At 49.6% G+C, this 19,924-nt stretch overlaps 1 pseudogene; it reads right to left on the bottom strand.

Moving 5' to 3' along the window:
- Positions 1 to 6,722: 6,722 nt before the first annotated feature.
- On the bottom strand, positions 6,723 to 6,980 carry LOC100404540 (ubiquitin-fold modifier 1 pseudogene; annotated as a pseudogene).
- Between the last annotated feature and the right edge of the window lie 12,944 nt (positions 6,981 to 19,924).

The following is a 19,924-nucleotide window of genomic DNA, read 5'->3' as shown; positions in this document are numbered from 1 at the left end:
TAATGAATTGCATCTTCCCTAAAAAAGATACGTCGAAGACCTGACCCCAAATACTTTGAAATGTGACCCTATTTGGAAATAAGACCATTGCAGATGTCATTAGTTTAGAAGAGCTCATGCTGGAGTAGGGTGGGCCTGGGGTCCATCAGAGAAGACAGCCATGGGAAGACAGAGGCACAGGGAGAAGACAGCCGTGTGACAATAGAGACAGACAGAAGGAGGCACCTGCAAGCCGAGGAATGCCAAGGACTGCTGGCAGCAACCAGAAGCCAGAGGAGGCAGGAAGGATCCTCCCTACAGACTTCAGAGGGAGTGCAGCCCTGTGGATACCTTGATCCCAGGCTCACAGCCTGCAGAGCGGTGCAGGGGCCAGCTCCCGCCATGCTGAGCCGCTACACCAATCTGTGGTGCTTTGTTACTGCAGCCCCAGGACATTACCCCAGAGCCAGGGCCATAGCACTGGCAACTTCACCCCCTCTGAAGGAGCCACACTGGCACCAGCTGACTGCCCAGAGCCCTTCCCTGCACAAACTGCCTGCAGCCATGGCTCAGTCATCTATTCATTTGCTGCAGCTTTGGAGCACCATGGGCGGGCCTCGTGCTGGATGCTGGGGATACAGTGGGCTCACAGTGCAATCTTCATCACTCTCTGTTATTATCACACCATACTGATGCAGGACAGGCAAGCCCCAAAATTGGGGCTTAGCCCAGGAGGGTTCTTGGCTTCACCAAGTAGATAATTTAAGGGTGAGCTGGTCGTTTTAGACAGCAACTTTTATTGAAGTGGCAGTGTATGGCAGCAGCAGAGATGCAGCCCCTTGCAAACCAGGCAGCGTGCCCAGGGTAGCAGCTCAGAAGCACTTCTGTACTCACAGTTATACTTACTTTTAATTACATGCAAATTAAGTGTGAACAGAAATTTCTAGGAAAAGACTGGGAACTTCCAGGTTGTCAGGGTTGTTGCCGTGGAAAGAGGCAGTAATTTCCAGGTGTTGTCATGGCAATGGCAAACTGACATGGCACACTAGTGGGCGTGTCTTATGGAAAGCTGCTTCTGCCCTGGCCCTATTCTATCTAGTCCTCAATTTGGTCCAATGTCCAAGCCCCACCTCCAGAGTCGAGTCCCACCTCCTTCCTCAATATCTCTGATGTCTGAGGCCCAGGAAGCTTCAGTAACTTCCCCCAAATCACCCTGCTCTGAGGTGCAGTGAGGGGCACTACCTAAAACATTTTCATGGGGACCTGGTGAACCCCAGAGCTGGTTGTTGCATGTGGAGACCACCCAGAAAGATTAATAGTGTTAAGTTTCCCAATTTTTTTTGAGACAGGGTCTCGCTCTGTCACCCAGACTGGAGTGCAGTGGCATGATCTTGGCTCACTGCAACCTCTGCTTCTCAGGTTCAAACAATTCTCCTGCCTCAGCCTCCTTACTAGCTGAGATTATGGGTGTGGTGGCACACGCCTGGCTAATTTTTGTGTTTTTGGGTAGACAGGGTTTCACCATGTTGGCCAGGCTAGTCTCGAACTCCTGGCCTCAAGTGATTCACCCACCTCAACTTCCCAAAGTAGTGGGATTACAGACATGAGCCACTGCGTTCAGCCCAAGTTTCCCAAATATTTGAAATGTGATCTAGAAGAAAGTATTCTTTTTCTCATTCCTTATTTAAAGCTGACAGAAGGGTTGGGCAAAAGTGTTCCATCACCCAGGGGCCTGAAACCAGGCACAGTTTTGAGCAGCATGAGGAGCCCAGGGTCAGGCCACTCTTCCTGTTGAGCTCAGGAAGGGGAAGCAGGAGGGCTGCACCTATGCACATCTCAGGGCCTGCTGAACATGCATCTCCTGGGCACTACAGAAACCACCAGCCTTCTGTGGTCTGATGGCCCTCCATCTGGCAAGCACTAATGTTACATTTTCAGGAATTTTAGGATCTAGTAGTTAAACACAGCCATTATTAAAAATTAAACTATATAAACTTACAATTAAGTAAATTATAAAAACGAACATAATAAGTACTCACATTTCATCATTTCCCCATCGTCTGACTGCACCTGACTGCACCCCCTGTGTGCCAGGTGGCAGCTGCACGGTGGAGACCATGTGGTGGCACTGCTGGTCCCTTCTCAACCCTCAGCCAGTTATGGCACAGTCACGGCCTTCAAATCAGCCATAGTAGACAAACGCTGTCAATCAAGGTTAGCTTAACTGTCCCATGGATCTCCCAGTCTTAGAAAAGAGAGAACTTACTAACAGTGCAGACTAAACTCTAAAGTACGTTGTGTTTCTGGACATTTACTGCACTGTGATGAGCACAGAAAATGAGGAAATATGCTTTGAGTATTTGAAAGCTATCATCCAATTCCTTGAAGCAACCACTCACATAATGGACAAAATGATGATGCTTAGATGTATGTCTCTGTTGTTTCATTTCTGTCCTATTCATTAACATAAACAAAAATAGAAACTGACATTCACATCAGAACTATACTTGTTCATCAATTGCAAGCTCTGACAACAAATACAAGAGTTTGACAAAAATCAACAAAAGTGATCTTTGAGAATCAATTCATCATACGGAATTTGAAATACACAGTATTGTAGATGTTAATGTCAATTGTGTGCTCTATCTCCTTCATATCGGTAATAACTTCTGTGCATTTTATCACAGAGCTGGTTGTTGAGCATTGCCAGCACAGCAGTGTCTCCCAGCTAATGCCAACCTTGACCTTCTGAATTCTCAGCCTTTCCCATGCTTTCACTGCGTGTGGCCGAAGCTCAGCCCTGGGCCTACAAATGCAGCCATGGCTGGCCTTGACCACACAGGCCCTGAGCAGCTGACAGCGGGGATTGGCACTGCCAGGTGTGAGGCTCTGAGAGGTCTGGCTGAAGGCTCAAGCCTTATGAGACAGAGGAATTTGTCGATGGGACCCATTGCCAAGAGGAAGCACCAGTAACGGCGGTGTCAGCCCTGAGTCTTTCCGCTCCAGTGGGTCCTCCCTAGGGTAGGCGGGTTGAAGTTGACCTGGGCTGCAGCAGAGAAGCCTCTTTTCAAGCTCCTGGTCCTTGACAAGTCCTCTCCTGGACCCGACTCTGCTCTGGCTCCTCTCAGCCCTCTAGGACTGACCTTGACATTGTTCCTTCACAGGCCTGCCTGACCCAGCTTTAGCAAAGAGCTCTGTTAAGTCAGGTGAGTGAGGCGCCCCCCACCCTCTACATCTGATCCAGTTCTTCATCCTCCACATTCCCCAGGTGATGTCTGATCACCTGCCTGACTTCAGCAAGAATCCCATTAGGTGGGTTGAGCCAGAATCCCCTCCACCCCTGAGGTTGCCTCTTAGTCATTTTCCATCCACAGACCCCACCCTGTTCCTTAGCTACAAATCCCCACTTGCCTGTACTATGTTCAAAATCAAGCTCAGGGCCAGATGCAATGGCTCATCCACGTAATCCCAGCACTTTGGGAAGTTGAGGTGGGCAGATCACCTGAGGTCAGGAGTTCGAGACCAGCCTGGACAACATGGCAAAACACCATCTCTCCTAAAAATACCAAAAAAAAAAAAAAAAATAGCCGGGCATGGTGATATGTGCCTGTAATCCCAGCTACTCAGGAGGCTGAGACTAGAAAATCGCTGGAACCCAGGAGGCAGAGATTACAATGAGCCTGGAGTGCAACACTGCACTCCAGCCTGGGCAACAGTGAGTCTCTGTCTGAAAAAAAAAAAAAAATCAAGCTCAGTCCTATACTAAAGTCCCCTTTCTCCCACTGTGATGGTCCCAGGTAAAATCTGATTTCAACACTTCAACGTCACCCATTTCCTTTGACAGCCTCTCCTCTCGCCCTCCACTGAGCAAGTTCCAGGCTGGGGAATCCAACCCAACAGAAGTCTGGCTACAGCCAGCGTGAGGCTGCCTGGGCAAGGGAATTTGCCTTTTTTAAAACGTCATGGTAAAATATGCAAAACACAAAGCTTACCATTGAAGAGGTCAGGACATGCACCCCAAAATATGCCTCTTTGACACGTGGATTATTTTGAGCTGAAAACACTTGAGAAACAGCAGGTGCAAGAAGGGGTCTCCGATTCTCCCTTTTCCACCTAAAAACAGGTGATAACATCTCCCTGAGAAAGGTGTCCTCCCTGTCACCAGGAAGAGACGAGTGTCCCATCGCCAGAGACTGGGGCTCGGTGCTGAAATGAACCTATAAACCCAGCCTGCCAAGTAACCCCAATCTTCAGGAGTCTCCTGCAGTCCAGCTCCTCTCCCTTCCACACACTTTACTGCCCCTAGCCCAAACCTCTTTGCCTCGTCATTTTCTCACAAACTTCTTTGTCTAAAAGGTGGATGAGCTGTCTGTTCTGGTCACTTCAGGTCTTCATTTTCTTTTTTTTTTTTCAATATAGCAAAATGTATTTTCATTAGATAATAATTATGAACCAATAATGCATATCAACTAAATGCTTCAAATCACATTCTGCACAAAGAATTACAGATCACATTTAATAACAAAATATTAAGTTGTTTAATAAAATGTTTTTAGGAACTTACAATATAATTTTCAAAACCAAAGAATAAAAATATTAAATATATAACTTTATGGCACAGAACAACATAAATTTATGGTGAATTTTGGTGCTAGAAACAGAGTGGAGAAAAATCTAAATTAAAGCATAAAGTCAGGAAATGAATGTTCATAAATTTCTGGTTAACTGAGGCTCATTATTTATTGTAAGAAGCAAGGGCCTTTGAACATCAGATTTTATTTATAAAAATAAAAACTTCCTCAAACATCAGATTTTTTTGCCTTGGATAATTCATAATCCTGCTGTTCATCACATTTACAAATATCTGGTAATTTCATAAACTTCAAATGCTGAATCTGATGAATTTTCTTCTATTTTGTTTTCCCCCAATGAGCCTAGGGCCTGTGACAGAGAAGATACTGAAACATGCCAAGATAATAATTGGTCTTAGAGAGACTTTACAGCAAATATTTAATGAAAGCCCCTACATTTCTAGCTCTAAAGAGCCAACACGATCCCTGCTTCCAGAATTCACCATTCAGAATACAGCAGGTCAAGCACTGACGCTGAATCACTACGACCTTTAATTTAATCTTTCAAGATTTGCATAGATACTGATTTCTTCTGGAAGGGCAAATAAAATCTTCCCATACACACACCATTCTTCGGATTCTCATAAGGGGTATTTTGAAATCGGTATATTGACAAGGCCAGTAGATACTTTTTCTCTAATTGGCTTCTACTACTTAACACTATTTTCCCCTTCAGTTTCTCCGGACACACATACCTTCTGCAGTTTTGTCTATGCAGTAGGCTTTTCTGTAAAACTTGGCCCCACCTTCCTGTCCCCCTTCACTGTTTTCCTCTGTTGCTTTGCTCCTTCACAGAAGCCTGGTGGTCTGGGCTTCCCCATCTTTCCTTTCCTGGCTTCTTATTCACATAGGGGACTAATCTTAGCACCGCCTTAAAAGTTGGGTCTTCAATAAAGAGACCTCATCAGCACTTCTGATCTGCAGTTCCTTGAGCATTTTTCTTGATCTTCAGATCTTCCATGCAATAATACTCTCCTCCCAAATGTTATTTAGAAATATTACCCTCAAAACACCAATGGTTTCTTGAAGGCACTTGTTTTAAAAGTTGTATCAAGCCAGGCGCGGTGGCTCAAGCCTGTAATCCTAGCACTTTGGGAGGCCGAGGCGGGTGGATCACTAGGTCAAGAGATCGAGACCATCCTGGTCAGCATGGTGAAACCCCATCTCTACTAAAAAATACAAAAAATTAGCTGGGCCTGGTGGCGCATGCCTGTAAATCCCAGCTACTCAGGAGGCTGAGGCAGGAGAATTGCCTGAACCCAGGAGGCAGAGGTTGCGGTGAGCCGAGATCGCAACATTGCACTCCAGCCTGGGTAATGAGAGTGAAACTCCATCTAAAAAATAAAGTTGTGTCAAAAGAGATTGATAAAGGAATGTAAAACTCAGCAAAGGAAGCTTCTACTCTACTGGGAATTCCCACCATTACTAGTACTGGATTCTGCAAGTCCGCCATTAAAACCTGATATGGGACATCAATTTATACACATGACGGTTAGATTAAAATTTTAATTTTTTGGTTGATATTAAACTGTCATTTATATAGTACATGAGGTTTGAATCTTTAAAAAAGTAAATGATAAAAATTTAATATAGTTAACTGTTCACTGATATGTGTGCTGACTTCATCATAACCTACATATTTAATGAAAAATTAAACTATGAGTCTGCAAATCAGATCCTATCAAGCAAACTGCCATCCATGATCCAAAATTCTTTTTATCTTTTTAACTCAAATGAATATATAAGATTCAGTAAATTTTAATGTTCCGAATCGTTCTCAAAAAAATTATCAGAAGCTTCCAGTTAACACAGTTAGCTAATTAATTTACCCCCAACAAACTACCTGTTTGTGTTGTGAGGCAGCGATCATGTGCACCCACGCACACACACAGAGAAAAATGTATGATCTTTTGTGACCGCAGTGCCCTTAATTCATACGCATACCCTCTTCACACAAAGAGCACAAACAATAGAAAGGGACAGATGAGTCACCTTTCATTACTCATTGACTTGTGTTTCCACAGTATGTTAAATGCCTGATTTCAATTTTACGACAACAAAAAATACCAATCTTTATTCTGAAAGGTAATGGTATGTTCCAAATAGCAGATATTAGCAACTTCCAACACGGTCTGTAGGAATAATCCGCAGTCCTGAACCACGCTTTAGGAAAACATTTCCTGCAGTCTGTACAGGATTTCTTCCTGTTCCATCGTTGGTAATGATTGCACTTGTTACAGCAGGAACTTTACATTCTTCTGCTGCAAACTTTCAGACTGCTATGAAAGGCGTCCTTCCAGGAACACGGAGTACTTTGTACGGCAGCCGCGGATCCCACATCAGCGTGATCTTAAGGGAAACCTTCAACATGGTGGTGTCGGGATGAATCTAGGACACAAGTCAACCCCGCGGGGCAGCACGACTTCCTCCACTTCCATTTTCTTTTTTTTTTTTTTTTTCCAAGATGGAGTCTTGCTCTGTCGTGGAGGCTAGAATGAAGTGGCACAATCTTGGCTCACTGCACTCGCCACCTCTCAGGTTCAAGCAATTCTCCTTCCTCACCCTCCTGAGTAGCTGGGATTGCTGGCGCCCGCCACCACACCCGGCTAATTTTTGTATTTTTAGTAGAGATGGAGTTTCACCATACTGCTCAGGCAGGCTGGTCTCTAACAACCGACCTCAAGTGATCGCCAGCCTCGGCCTCCCAAAGGGCTGGGATTACAGGCATGAGCCACTGTGGTCCGCCTGATCGCTGTTTTTAAATCGTCACCCTAACGGGTGTGAAGTAGCCTCACATCATGGTTTTGACTTGCATTTTGCTAGTGATTAGCAAGGTGGAGCATTTTTCACACACTTGTTGGCCATTTGTACCTATTCTTGGAAGAAATGTCCATTGAAGTCCTTTGTTCATTTTCAAATGGGTCTGTTTGTTGTTGTTGAACAGGCCTGTAAATACTCTGGATTATTAGCTGTATGATTTGCAGGCATTTTCTCCCATTCCAGGGGTGCCTTTCATTCTGTTGGTGGTGTTCATTGATGTGTGAAAGTGTTTAATTGTGATGACGTCCAGAATTGAATATGGCTTTGAATCTTACAGCACAGTGAGTTCAATGGTACTTGGCCTCTTCCAAGGCCAGCCCCGTGCTGGGATCTAGGGACACAAAGGAAGACTCGGAGCTACCCTTGGCGTGGACGGACTCACACAGCAAGTCACATCTCAGTGACGGCACCTAACGCACCCTCTAGAAAGCACACACCCACACACACACACAGGCACATGTGCACCCACGCACACACACAGAGAAAAATGCAAGCAAAGCTGCCTGAGAGGTCACACCAACCTCACAACGGAGGGAACGCTGGGGCTGAGCCTGGAAGGAGGACAAGGGAGTTCCTAACCAAATCAGAAAGTAGAGCTAGGGCATCCTGATCGAAGAATTAAGATCCTTCCTTTCCAAACTCCTCTCCTCAACCAAAAGGGATCCTGGGGCAATCGGGGCTCCTGGCAGAGGGCAGCTCTCTCAGCCCCACCTAAGAAACGAAAGTCACAATCAAAGTGTAACAGGGTGTAAGAGGCAGTACTGGCCGGGCATGGTGGCTCATGCTTGTAATCCCAGCACTTTGAGAGGCCAAGGCTGTGTTCAGGAGTTCAGCATTTCACTTGAAGTCAGGAGTTTGAGACCAGCCTGGCCAACATGGTGAGACGCCCATCTCCACTAAAAATGCAAAGATTAGCTGGGTGGGGTGGCGGGTGCCTGTGGTCGCAGCTGCTTGAGAGGCTGAGGCACGAGGATCACTTGAACCCAGGAGGCAGAGGTTGCAGTGAGCCAAGATAGCACCACTGCGCTCCAGCCTGGGCGACAGAGTGAGACCCTGTCTAAAACACAAAACAAAACAACAGACGGGACTAAAAAGAATGGGCTGGGGGCCTGTTTCTACCCCGGGGCTGCAACCCCTGAATCTCACTGAGGCTCAGCCCTGCCATCCCGCTAAGGCTCCACAACTTTCGACCTTCAGGAAAGGACCACAGACAAATCCGGGACTGCCGGTCCCCTGCCCCTCCCCACTCCATCTGTAGAAAGGGATAATGATTCATTTGTATTCATAAGACTATTGTTCCAACGATTAATTAAAAGGCGAGAGTATTTTTAACCATCTGTACTAATTTAGGGGAAGAATTTAGAAATATAATTGTATTATCTGTAACTGAGGAATTCAGACAGATCCCTCTCAGAAGCAGAATATTAATGTCTCAAAGAAACTCAGCAGCCTGTTCCACTCACGGCTGCTGTTCCTCCTCAATTAGCCAAATAAACGAGGATGATTTCAGATGTTTGGCTGGTGGGGAAAGGACAGTCGGAGAGAATGCCAGGCTTTTCCCCTCAAGTTTGGGGAAGCTGAGGCTCCAGGCTATGATTCAGCCCCCAGGGGTTGGGGGGATGAATGTTTCGGACCTAAACAACACCGCAGGGAAATCAGGTCGCCCTGGGGTTAGGGAGGGAGGTGTTGTGAGATACAGGCCAGGGGCCACCTGCTTCTACCCTACCGGCTTCTCAGAGCTTGGAGTTGGTGACCCCAAACCGCTGTCCCCTTGGGGACCTTGGGAAATGGCAGCCCTTGGTGCAAGCAGATCAGTCCCGAGTTGAAGGACACAAAATAACCAACAACACAGGATGGAAGGAGGGGCTTGGTTAGGATGGCGTCCGGATAGAGGAGACCCCTGGAGAGCCTCTGCAGACCCCAGGCTGCCCCGCCTCTGTGCCTGGAGTGGCACTGGGGGGACCCAGGCCTTCTGAGAGCTGGAGAACTGGGACACCAGGTCAGAGGCTCGGCAGTAGTCGCAGGCCACTTAGGGGCTGGGGAGAGGGACTTTACACATGCCAGGGCCTGGGGCAGTGGGGAAAAGGAGGCTTAAGGTGCAAGGAGGGCACAGCATCTTTCCGCCAAGCTCCTGCTCTGAAGGCTTCCTCCAGAGACTCCTCATGGCCCAGAGCTAGGGCCTCCCTGGGATGTCCTATTCCACACTGGGGCACATGCAGCCAGGCTGGCCACTCAGTGAGGGACACACGGTGGAAGGCAGTGTGGTTTAGAGATACATCCATGTACACACACACAGGCACACATGCTCAGGCACATGCATGCGTGTACACACGTCCATGTGGGTGCACACCCAGGAATCGCACACACACACACACACACACAAGCATGCACAGGGACTTGAAGTGAGGGTTCAGATCTCGGTGCAAACACACACTAGCCAAGTTACTGCTGTTTCTAAAGATTTTCTGAGGCTCCAATTCCTCATCTGCAAAGTGCGGGCAACGTACCTACTCCTCGAGGCTGGAGGGGTGACAGAATATGATTCTTGTGGCTGCCTCCTTTCAAGCCCAGCCCAGCTGACCGTCAGGAGACCTCCCCAACCCCACACCGCCAGGGCGAACACAGGAGGTGTCTGCTAAGTGTCTGGGTATCCAGTTATTTCCCTAAAGGAACAAGGAGGGAGAAGGAACCCAGATGCAACAAAGACCCACACAGACTCCTGCCCAGTCAGCCACTGCCAACAGCAGAAGCACGTCCTCCTGCACACAGCCCACCTCTCACCATTGTGGCTCACAGACTGAACAGTCTGAGTATGTGCTCAGTACACATGAATACCGAGCACCGACTGAATACCAGGTCCTGTCTTGAGCCATTGGGAGGAAGCCGAGCTCGCACACAGCCCCTGCCCTCCAGAAGTGACAGGGTCGGCGAGAAGAGGCAGGGCAAGTTGAATGTAAACCATGTTTCAGGGCACAGCTGGATGCCTACAGCATGGGAGATAGAACAGAGGTTCCGGATTGAGGGAGCAAGGATTCCAGGATCCAATGAGCTGTGTATGTGATGCCAGTCCAAGCTCCCAGGCCCCCTACTTTGTTATATTGGGGGAAAATGAAATGAGGGACCCTGCAGACTCTTACTAGGGCAAATAGCAAGGTGGCCAGGGACGCCCTTCCCAGCTGCGCTGGACCCAGCCACAGTCAGTGGGGAGAAAGATCCTCCTTTCATGCCAGACCACCAAGTTCCAGATGGGCAAACTGAGACCAGGAGAGGTGAGGAGCTCAAGGTCAAGTGCCCTAAACCTCTCTTCCAGTCCCCTTTGAGTTCCTGAAGTTAGCCTTGGAGAAGGGGTGTCCCCACTTCCTCACCCTCAGCTCCGACCTTGCTTACCAGGAAGTTCTTCCTCAGCCCCGCTCAGCCCCTCCAGCTGGGATGTCCCTGAGAGCTTCTCTGACAGCCAGGGTCTGACTGGGCTCCAGGTGGCAGGACCCTGGCACTCAGGCTGGTAGAGCCATCCCAAGAGCCCGTGGCCTCTGCCGCACTCACGCTTCACTCCCTGCCGGCCTGTTCATTCAGCCGCGTAGCCAGAGACCAGGCACATCCGCCCATTGTCTCACTCAACATTTAGTGAGTGTGGATGCGGAGTCAGCTTTCGGGCTGCGAACTGGAGAGGAATGACCCAGCCTTGCTTGCTCCACGCTGAAAGAAAACCTCTTCTGCCAAACTCCTGACAGCTCACAGAGCTTATGGTCACACCATTCTCCTTCTTGCAATGGTCCCCTCCCCTCCCCATTTGGTAACCCCTATCTCCACTGCAAGAGCTCCCTATTCCCATGTCAATAGCCCCCTCCCCAACCACTATATTCCCCTCCCCCACTGTAGTCATCCCCTCCCACACACAAGTCCCTACCCCATGGCAATAGTCTCCTCCCCCACAACAGTAGCCCCTCCCCTGCTGCAATACTCCCTTCCCCACTGCAGCCAGCCACTCTTCTTTGCAGCAATCCTTTTGAATGGAGTTTCTCCTTCCTAGATCCAGATTCCAGTTTTATTGGTGGAGCTGCAGTTCTCTCCAGGGAGGTGGCCTGCGGGAAAGGAGCCAGTAAGGAGGACCTGGCCGTGGGCAGTGCCAAGGTGGGGAGGGCGGTCCAGGCAGAGTGAGGTGGGCACCATGTGCAAATGGAAACAGGGAAGGGGAGTGGGCCGGGGGTGTGAGGGGAGAGCAACAGAAGTCAGGAGGCCTGGCGGTCACAGGCAGGGAGTGTTCAGAGGAATTTCAACCAGCGTCAGCATTGCCCTGGGTGGCAGCAGGGACGCCACCACTGGGGGCTGTGGCACCACCCAGGCAGGAGCAGGAGAGGCGTGGGCCAGGGCGGCAGTGGCGGTGGGGACACAAACCCAGGACTCACTGTGGAGTAGAGACAGGAGTGGGGAGGGGGTGGAGGAGAAATAAATAATACTACATTTTTTAAGTGAAAAGAGAAAGACTGGCAGAGAAAAGTATTTTGTCACAAACTGGATAGGCAAAGTTATGCTGCTGTAACAAAAACTAAAAGTGAAATTCAACTGCTTCATGGATCACTCGGCCATTGCTACCATGCGGCTATCTGACAAGCCACTCCGAAACGCAGCGGCTGGTGACAAGTGCCCGTTCCTCAACCTCGGCCAGCATCTGGGCCTCCCCAGGAATCCACATTCTCTGGAAGGGCTGTGCCCAGGGCGCATTCTCCCCAGGCAGGTGACAGGAGCCCCAGAGGGCAGGACACACCCAGCCCCAGGAGTACAGCTGAGACCTAAAACCTCCGCCAGCGCAGCAGCTGCCAAACGTCCTGGGCCAAAGCGGGGCACACAACTAAGCCCAGCCTCAGCAGTTTGGGGAACACATCCCATGTCCTCGTGTGTACCGGACAGTCACCAGCGGATGGACAGACTGAAAACAGAATGCCAAGAAGAGGAGGAGTATGCAGGGAAAGAGACAGGGGCAGAAGGAACCTGTGAGCAGGAAGGTCCCGGGAGCCCAGGAGAGAAGGGACAAAGGGCCAAGCATGAGAAAAGTGATGAAGAGGAAACAGAGGAGGACAGAGGGCCGGTCCCTTGCTGTGGCCAGGGGGGCGGGGTGTGGGTGGCCAAGGTGCAGCCTCAGCAGAGGCAGGAGGAGAGGCAGGGGGAGCGGGGGCAGCCAGCTCTTCGGAGGGCTCTTGCTGCAAAAGGGAGCAGAGAAATAGGGCTGCAGTCCACTGGGGCATGGGGTCACAGAGGCCTCCTATGCCTGGAGAGGAGGATGAATGCTGATGGGAGTGACCCAGAGAGGGGCCAGACCTGGAGAGACTGGAGAGGAGAGATGATTGCAGAAGCCAAGGGTGGAGCTAGGGGCTGGGGGCAGAGCCCGGAGAGGCTGGAGCAGGTGGGAGCCAGCCATGCCCTAAGCGGAGCGGGAGGCAGGGACCCTGCTGTCCGTCCTATGCACACACCACTCCCTGCTTCAAAGCAAACCACCATGACACACGCCTACCTGTGTAACAAATCTGCACATCTGCACGTGGACCCTGGAACTTCAAATAAAAGTTGAAGAGGAAAAAAGTACTGTTATGCCCACAGAAGGAGTCATGTCTGGGTCAAAGCATCCAATACTCCACTAAGAGGCAACATTATCTAGGAGGGAAAATGAGCCGCTTTCAACCCCCTGAAAACCCTTGGTTGGTAATAAATCCTGCAAATGAGCCAGCCGCTCCGCTGGGCTGAGAAGCGAGGAGAGGACGCTGGATTGGGTGGTCTGTTTCCCTTCAGCGTCATCCCGTCACCTCCACCTTCTCACCAGCTTCCCACGTCCCCTCCCTGTGTGGTTCCAGGCTGGATTCGGCTCCGGGCAGCCATCAGTCTCTGGCAGTTCCCAGGCGTTCCCTGGGAATGGCTCACTGGGCGCTTTGGGCTGCCAGGGGCGTCTTTGGGGCTCCCTCATCATTTCTGCATTTCTGGGTTTCCTACAAGTGACCTTCACCGCTCCTTTCCAATGTCTGTGTGAGCCTCGAATTTCCTGGATTAAGTCAATCTCTCTCACTTGTGCTCTCGCTCGCTCTCTGTCTCTCTTTCCTCTAAATACTGAGTGTGGCTCCTGTTCTTCTGCCCAGACCTGTATGGAAAGGAGCAGTAGTAAAGTGAGAGGGAAGGGGGGCTCAGGAGCTCCTGGGGAGAAACGCTGAAGGACATCGCTTGCCTGTGGGAGCACACACCCTAAGGTGTCAGGAAAGGGATGGGATGGACAGAGGCACCGTGGCAGCCTCTGCCCGGGGTCAGTGCTGCACACTGAATGTCTGTGTCCCCCACAAATTCATGTGCTGAAACCCTCACCCCCAGGTGATGAGGTGATGGTGTTGGGAGGTGGGGTGTTTGGGAGGTGATGGATTAGACCGTGAGGGGGGAGCCCTCATGATGGGATTAGTGCCCTGATGAGAGACTACAGAGAGCTTGCTCTCTGTCTCTCTCCCTTTCTGCTCACCTCCCTCACTCTCACTCTCTCCCCCTCACCTGCCCCGTTTGAGGATACAGCAACAAGTGGCCATCTGCAAGCCCTCACCAGACACCAAACCTGCCAGCACCTTGATCTTGGATCTGCAGCTTCCAGGACTGTGTGAAGCAATGTTTGCTGTTTGAGCCCCCGGGCTGCAGTCATTTGTTACGGCATCCCCAACTAAGACGGTCAAAGCCCACCTTCTGTAGTACAGCAGTTTCCGATGGTTGTGAGGCCAAGCAGCTGAAGACTACCTTTCCCAGTGTTCCTCACAGTGATTTGCTGCCATGTGACTAGATTCTGGCCCCATCCCAAGCTGAGCAGGGTGATGTGAGCAGCAACAAGTCCCTGTCCCTAAAGTGAGAGGCATAAGCTCTTCCTTTCTTCCTCCCACTCGCCACCTGCTGGAGTGCAGAAATGATGGCCGGAGCCAGAGCAGCCATGTTGGACTCAAAGACAGAAGCCACCTGTTGAGCACAGCAGGGCCTCAAGAGAAAAGATGCTGGCTCCTTGCCACTGTGGAGCTGCCATCTCAGCCCCGAGTTGCCTGTGTTTGGACGGTTACGTGCATGAGAAATAAGCTTCAGCATCATCTTGACCACTGGGAAACTCCTTCTTGGTTACAGCGGCTGGAGTGTGTATTTGAACTCACGCAGAGATGCCTCATCCACTCCGGATGGCTTACGTTTAAATGTTCTTTGCAGAGACATGAACTGCAGTCATTCTGCGATTGTTAAAAATCTATTGTCCCTTGGTAGTGCTGCTGCGAGTTTCTGTTTCAGAAGGGAAAATAGCACATTATCATCTATAACTAGTGAAAATGACTACTATTATATGAGTGTATATTAGTGAAGGTAATGCCAACCGTTCCAATAACCCAAGAATATACAATGGCCCAGCACAACCCTGCTTTGTATTTTGCTTGAATAAAGCCCAACTGGGTGTTTCCGATGAGCTCAGTGCAGGGCAAGCCCAGTTCCCGGGCAACAGGGCCCCTTCCTGGGTCATCTCCATCCATTCACTAGGTGGGAAAGGGAGAGAAGGCAATGCCTTAGAGGGAGGCCTGGAAGAGGCACACATCACTTCCACCCACATTCCTCATCCACAGCTCAGTCACATGGCCCTCCTAGACATACTAGAGTCTGGAAATGTGATCTCTGCCTGAAAAGCTGATTCCCAGTAATGTCCCTGCAGCTCAGATGGAGAGTGTAGATCTTTGGTGGCCCAATAGCCATCTGTCATGACTGCGAAGAGCTCTATGGCAGTTCCAGCAATTTATGGTTAGAAAGAGCTAATGAAAAATAAAGGTACATTCAGGCATGCCCACATCAAACACCATCCATGCTCTGCTGTTTACCCTGAGGAGACAAGCCAGTGACCTGCCCCAGACAGAGCTCCACGCAGCTGGAATAAGAACCTGTCTCTTCTGCAGCTGACTCACCTGCCAGAATCTGTTGCCGTTCCCTCTGGGGAAGAGGAGTGACTGCTTCTCAAATGCCACAAAAGGTTCATGTGAGGAGGGAGAAGTCAGACTGTGGTCACTACAGGTGTTTTCAAGCTAGAAGGGTTCTCCAGTTCACATCATCTCCTCATTTTCATCCTACTTCTGTCTTGTCCAGAAGAAAATTTTTTTGTGAAAAATGAGACCTTGGCAATGACCTTGAGCAGTAACTTATAAATAACTCCCACAAGCTTAGCATTCCAATAATGGAACACTAGGCATAAATGGGATAAAGTTAACTTACAAATGTAACCCAGATATAAGCTAGGGCCCCATGTGGTCCAGTCTCAGAAATAAAATTCAAAGAAGTATAATACAGCATCAAAGGTAGTGCTAAGCTGTCCTCAAATCTCTTCAGGAAAATGGTCATAGATTTAACTCTTTCTTTTTTTTTTTTTGAGACAGAGTCTCGGTCTGTTGCCCAGGCTGGAGTGCAGTGGCATGACCTTGGCTCACTGCAGCCTTGACATCCTGGGCTCAAGCTATCCTCCCACCTCAGCTTCTTGAGTAGCTGGGACTGCAGGCATGTGCCACCACACCCTGTTAATTTTTCTTTTTTTTTTTTTTGGTAGAGATAAGGTCTTGCTATGTTGACCAGGCTAGTCTCAAACTCCTGGCCTGAAGCAATCCTCCTGCCTCAGCATGGATCTAATTTATAGCCCACAGCCACACGTCTTTCCTCCCTCCCCTAATTCTCTTCCTCCTCTATCTTTCTCAGCCTCTCACAGGGTAAATTGCAGAAACCCTCTCTGATACCCCCATTTACCTTTTCATCTCCCCCTACTATTCTTTTCCTCATATTTCTTATAGAGATAGATTTAGCCTCTCAGATACTTTTTAAATGGACTTTATATTTTTAGAGCAGGTTTAGGCTCACAGCAAAATCGAGCAGAAGGTACAGAGACTTCCCATGTACTGTCTGTCCCCACACACACACAGCCTCCCCAACTGTTAATATCTCTACTAAACAGTACACTTATCACAACTGATGAACCTACATTGACACATCATTATCACTATATTAGTCCATTTTCACGCTGCTGATAAAGACATACCTGAGACTGGGCAATTTACAAAAGAAAGAGCTTTATTGGACTTACAGTTCCACATGGCTGGGGAGGCCTCGCAGTCATGGCAGCAGACAAAAGAAGAGAGCATGTGCAGGGGACTCCCCGTTACAAAACCATCAGATCTCATGAGACTTCTTCACTATCAGGAGAACAGCAGCGGAAAGACCCGCCCCCATGATTCCATTGCCTCCCACTGGGTCCCTCCCACAACACATGGGAATTCAAGATGGGATTTGGGTGGAGACACAGCCAAACCATATCAATCACCCTAAGTCCATAGCCCACATTAGGGCTCACTGTTGGTGTTGTACAGTCTATGAGTTTTGACAAATGTTTGATGCCATGGACCTGCTATGACAGTATGATACAGAGGCGTTTCACTGCCCTAAAAGTCCCCCTCCTGCTCCCCAAACCATGGTGTTACTGGAAAAGGTGTCTGGATCCAACCTCAAGGGAGGGTTCTTGGATCTCATGGAGGAAGGCGAGTCACCAGGTGCGGTGAAGGAAGCATGTTTACTAAAAGCTACTCCAGGCACTTTGGGAGGCCGAGGTGGGCAGATCACAAAGTCAGGAGATCAAGACTATCCTGGCTAACACGGTGAAACCCCGTCTCTACTAAAAATATAAAAAATTAGCCGGGTGTGGCAGCAGGTGCCTGCAGTCCCAGCTACTCAGAAGGCTGAGGCAGGAGAATCACTTGGACCTGGGAGGCAGAGGTTGTAGTGAGCCAACATGGCGCCACTGCACTCCACACTCCAGCCTCTCCAGCCTGGGTGACGGAGCAAGACTCCGTCTCGAGAAAAAAGAAAAAGAAAAAGCTACTCCATTACAGAGCAGAGAACCTTCTGAGAGAATGTACCATCTTTGTTTTAAGTTTTTCTTATGGAGAGCTCTTGTCTATGTAACCATTAATCCAAGCTATGACTCTGTGAGTGGGAGTAGACAGCATGACATAATTTATTACGCTATTGATTTAAAGAAAACTATCCTTGACAGTCTAATCCATGAGTACATCAAAGCATAATTATAATTATCTTGAAAGCACATATTGTTATGGGTGTTGGGACATTGGGTGTTGCAACAACTGGGCTTTCTGTTGTTTTAGGAGTTTGTCCTTGCAGGCGGTACCAAGCTGCTTCCTTAGCTGTGAACGTCTTAGGACCAGGGGTCATGACTGGCAAGGAACGTGCCTGTTAGTTTCAAGACAAGGTAGATTTTTCAGTGGTGTCACTCTGGGTCTCCTTAGCTCCTGCTTCCCTAACGCTGGCAACTCCTCTTTTTACTGTCCCTATACTTTTTCCTCTTTGGGAATGTCACAGGGTGTGTCGGCTTTCCAGATTGGCCTCTTTCACTCTGTGATCCTTGTTTCTGGTTCCTCCATGTCTTCTCATGGATGGAAAGGTCCCTTGTTTCCAGCACCGAATGGTGTTCCACTGTCCAGGTGGATGTGCCACAGTTGACTTCTCAGCCACCTGCCAGCGGACATCTCGGCTACTTCCGAGTCCCGGCGATCATAGATAACACTGCTGTCATCGTCAGATGCGTTTTCAGGCTTCTCTCCACTTTAGTCATTCTGCAGTTCCTCTTCATGCTGACATCACAAAGACAGGACCCCTGAGGGACTGAGGAGAGCAGACCAAGGCAGAATCCCCCACAGAGGGAAGGTGGGGGAGGGCTGGGGACCTTCCCGGGGGGACAAGTCTCGTCCTGTCACCGGATGCACACAGCTCATGGAGACCATGTAGACACCAGCCTAAGGAAAGCAGCAGCAAAGCTGTGAGATGGAGCCCACAGGAGATGAATCCATACTCAACCTGTGTGTGTCAGGCTCCTAAATACTTGCTATGGGGGTCCTCCAAACTAGCTCCAGGTCCTCAAAATTAGTGTACAGGTGAAGAAAGCACACCTCCTGGTTGTTATGACTTCCATGTACAGGACCCTGACTATGGACCAGATGCTCCTAAGGGCTGCACACCCCACATGCTACCTGATCCCCCATCTCCCTTCGGTTTACAGAAAGCATGAAGCAACTTAAGCAGCTTGTCTGAGTTCGCACAGCTGGCAGATGGCTGAGCCATGACTCACACGCAGGTCCATCCACCGCCAAAGCTGGAGATCTCAGGCATCCTTCTAAGGTCTGAAAGGGAAAGAAATCCCTTAACCAGGAGCCTGTGTGATGGCATTCCCACCCTCTGCTGTCCCACCCCCTCCAAGGACCCGTTCTAAGGCTGGTCATGCCAGTCACTGCAATCCACATGGAGCGCAGAGACAACGGTTGTAACAAGCATTGTTACATCTACTCTGCAGATGGCAAGACTGAGGCCAACCCCACTCTGCGGAGGGAAAGACTGAGGGGCAGAGAGGATGTTGGTTTGCAGCAAATGATCCAGACTCTAATTTCCTGGGCTGACTCAGACTCATCAGGAACATTGCTTTCACCAAGTGCATGGAGTGGCTGCTCCATCCGCATGGCTTTACCCTGACCTCACACCAGTCCCACGGCCCAGGTGTGGGGCCGAGCACTCCCCTCTGCCTCCTCCCTGGAGGAGACCATGTCTCCCTTTATGAAACAGATGCCATTTGGGGAAGACTCGCATTGTCAGGAGCGCTGTGGATGCTCGGGGCCAAGATCAACATGATGATGAGGCCAGGAGAGGGAATGTGTGCTTTTCAGGAGGTAAATCACGCTCTGCGAAGCGCCTATTGATTTCTGCTTTTCCTCGGCTGGTACAAGCCAGGGAGGCGGCCTTTGCTGTGATATTTCTGCCAGTTCTCAACCCCAGTGAGAAAAGGAATTGCCTGTGTTTGCTGAAATTGAAGCCAAAACCTAGCCGGTGCAGATTGGTGGGGGGCAGCTGGGAGCAGGTGGGAGCTGGGGTGCGGGAGGAGACCCAGGCCATGGGGCAGGGAATGAGGGGAGGAGGGAGGCCGTAGCCTGATTTGGGAAACAGCCACCTCAGGCCACACCAGGACCATGGAGAGTTTATTGGGAGTGGGTGAACCTACCCTAAAATGAGGTCTTGAAAACCAGCTGCTTGGAGGAACCGGAGCAACAGGAGGCCACCATGTTAAGTGGAACAAGCTAAGCAGAGGAAAATGAACAGGGCATGTTCTCACTCACACAGGGGAGCTAAAAGGTGGAGCACATGGAGGTAGAGAGTGGACTGTGGGTGCCAGAGACTGGGAAGGGGGAGGGAGTGGGGGGGTGAAGAGAGGGTGATTGATGGGCACAAATGCATGGTTTGCTCAAGAAATAAGGCCTCGTGTTGGAGCAGCCGGGTGACTGTGTTCACAATAATCCATCGCACATTTCAAAATAGGCAGAAGAGAGTGATCTGAATGCCTCCAGCGTCAAGAAGAGGCCAGCACTGAAGGTGATGGATGCCTTATTTATGACGAGTGGATCTTTACAAATTAT

The sequence above is a fragment of the Callithrix jacchus genome, chromosome 7 (assembly GCF_049354715.1).
Source record: "Callithrix jacchus isolate 240 chromosome 7, calJac240_pri, whole genome shotgun sequence".
In the NCBI taxonomy this organism is placed as follows: domain Eukaryota; kingdom Metazoa; phylum Chordata; class Mammalia; order Primates; family Cebidae; genus Callithrix; species Callithrix jacchus.
Note: the sequence above shows the minus strand (reverse complement) of the source record. Positions and strands in the feature narration are given on the sequence as shown.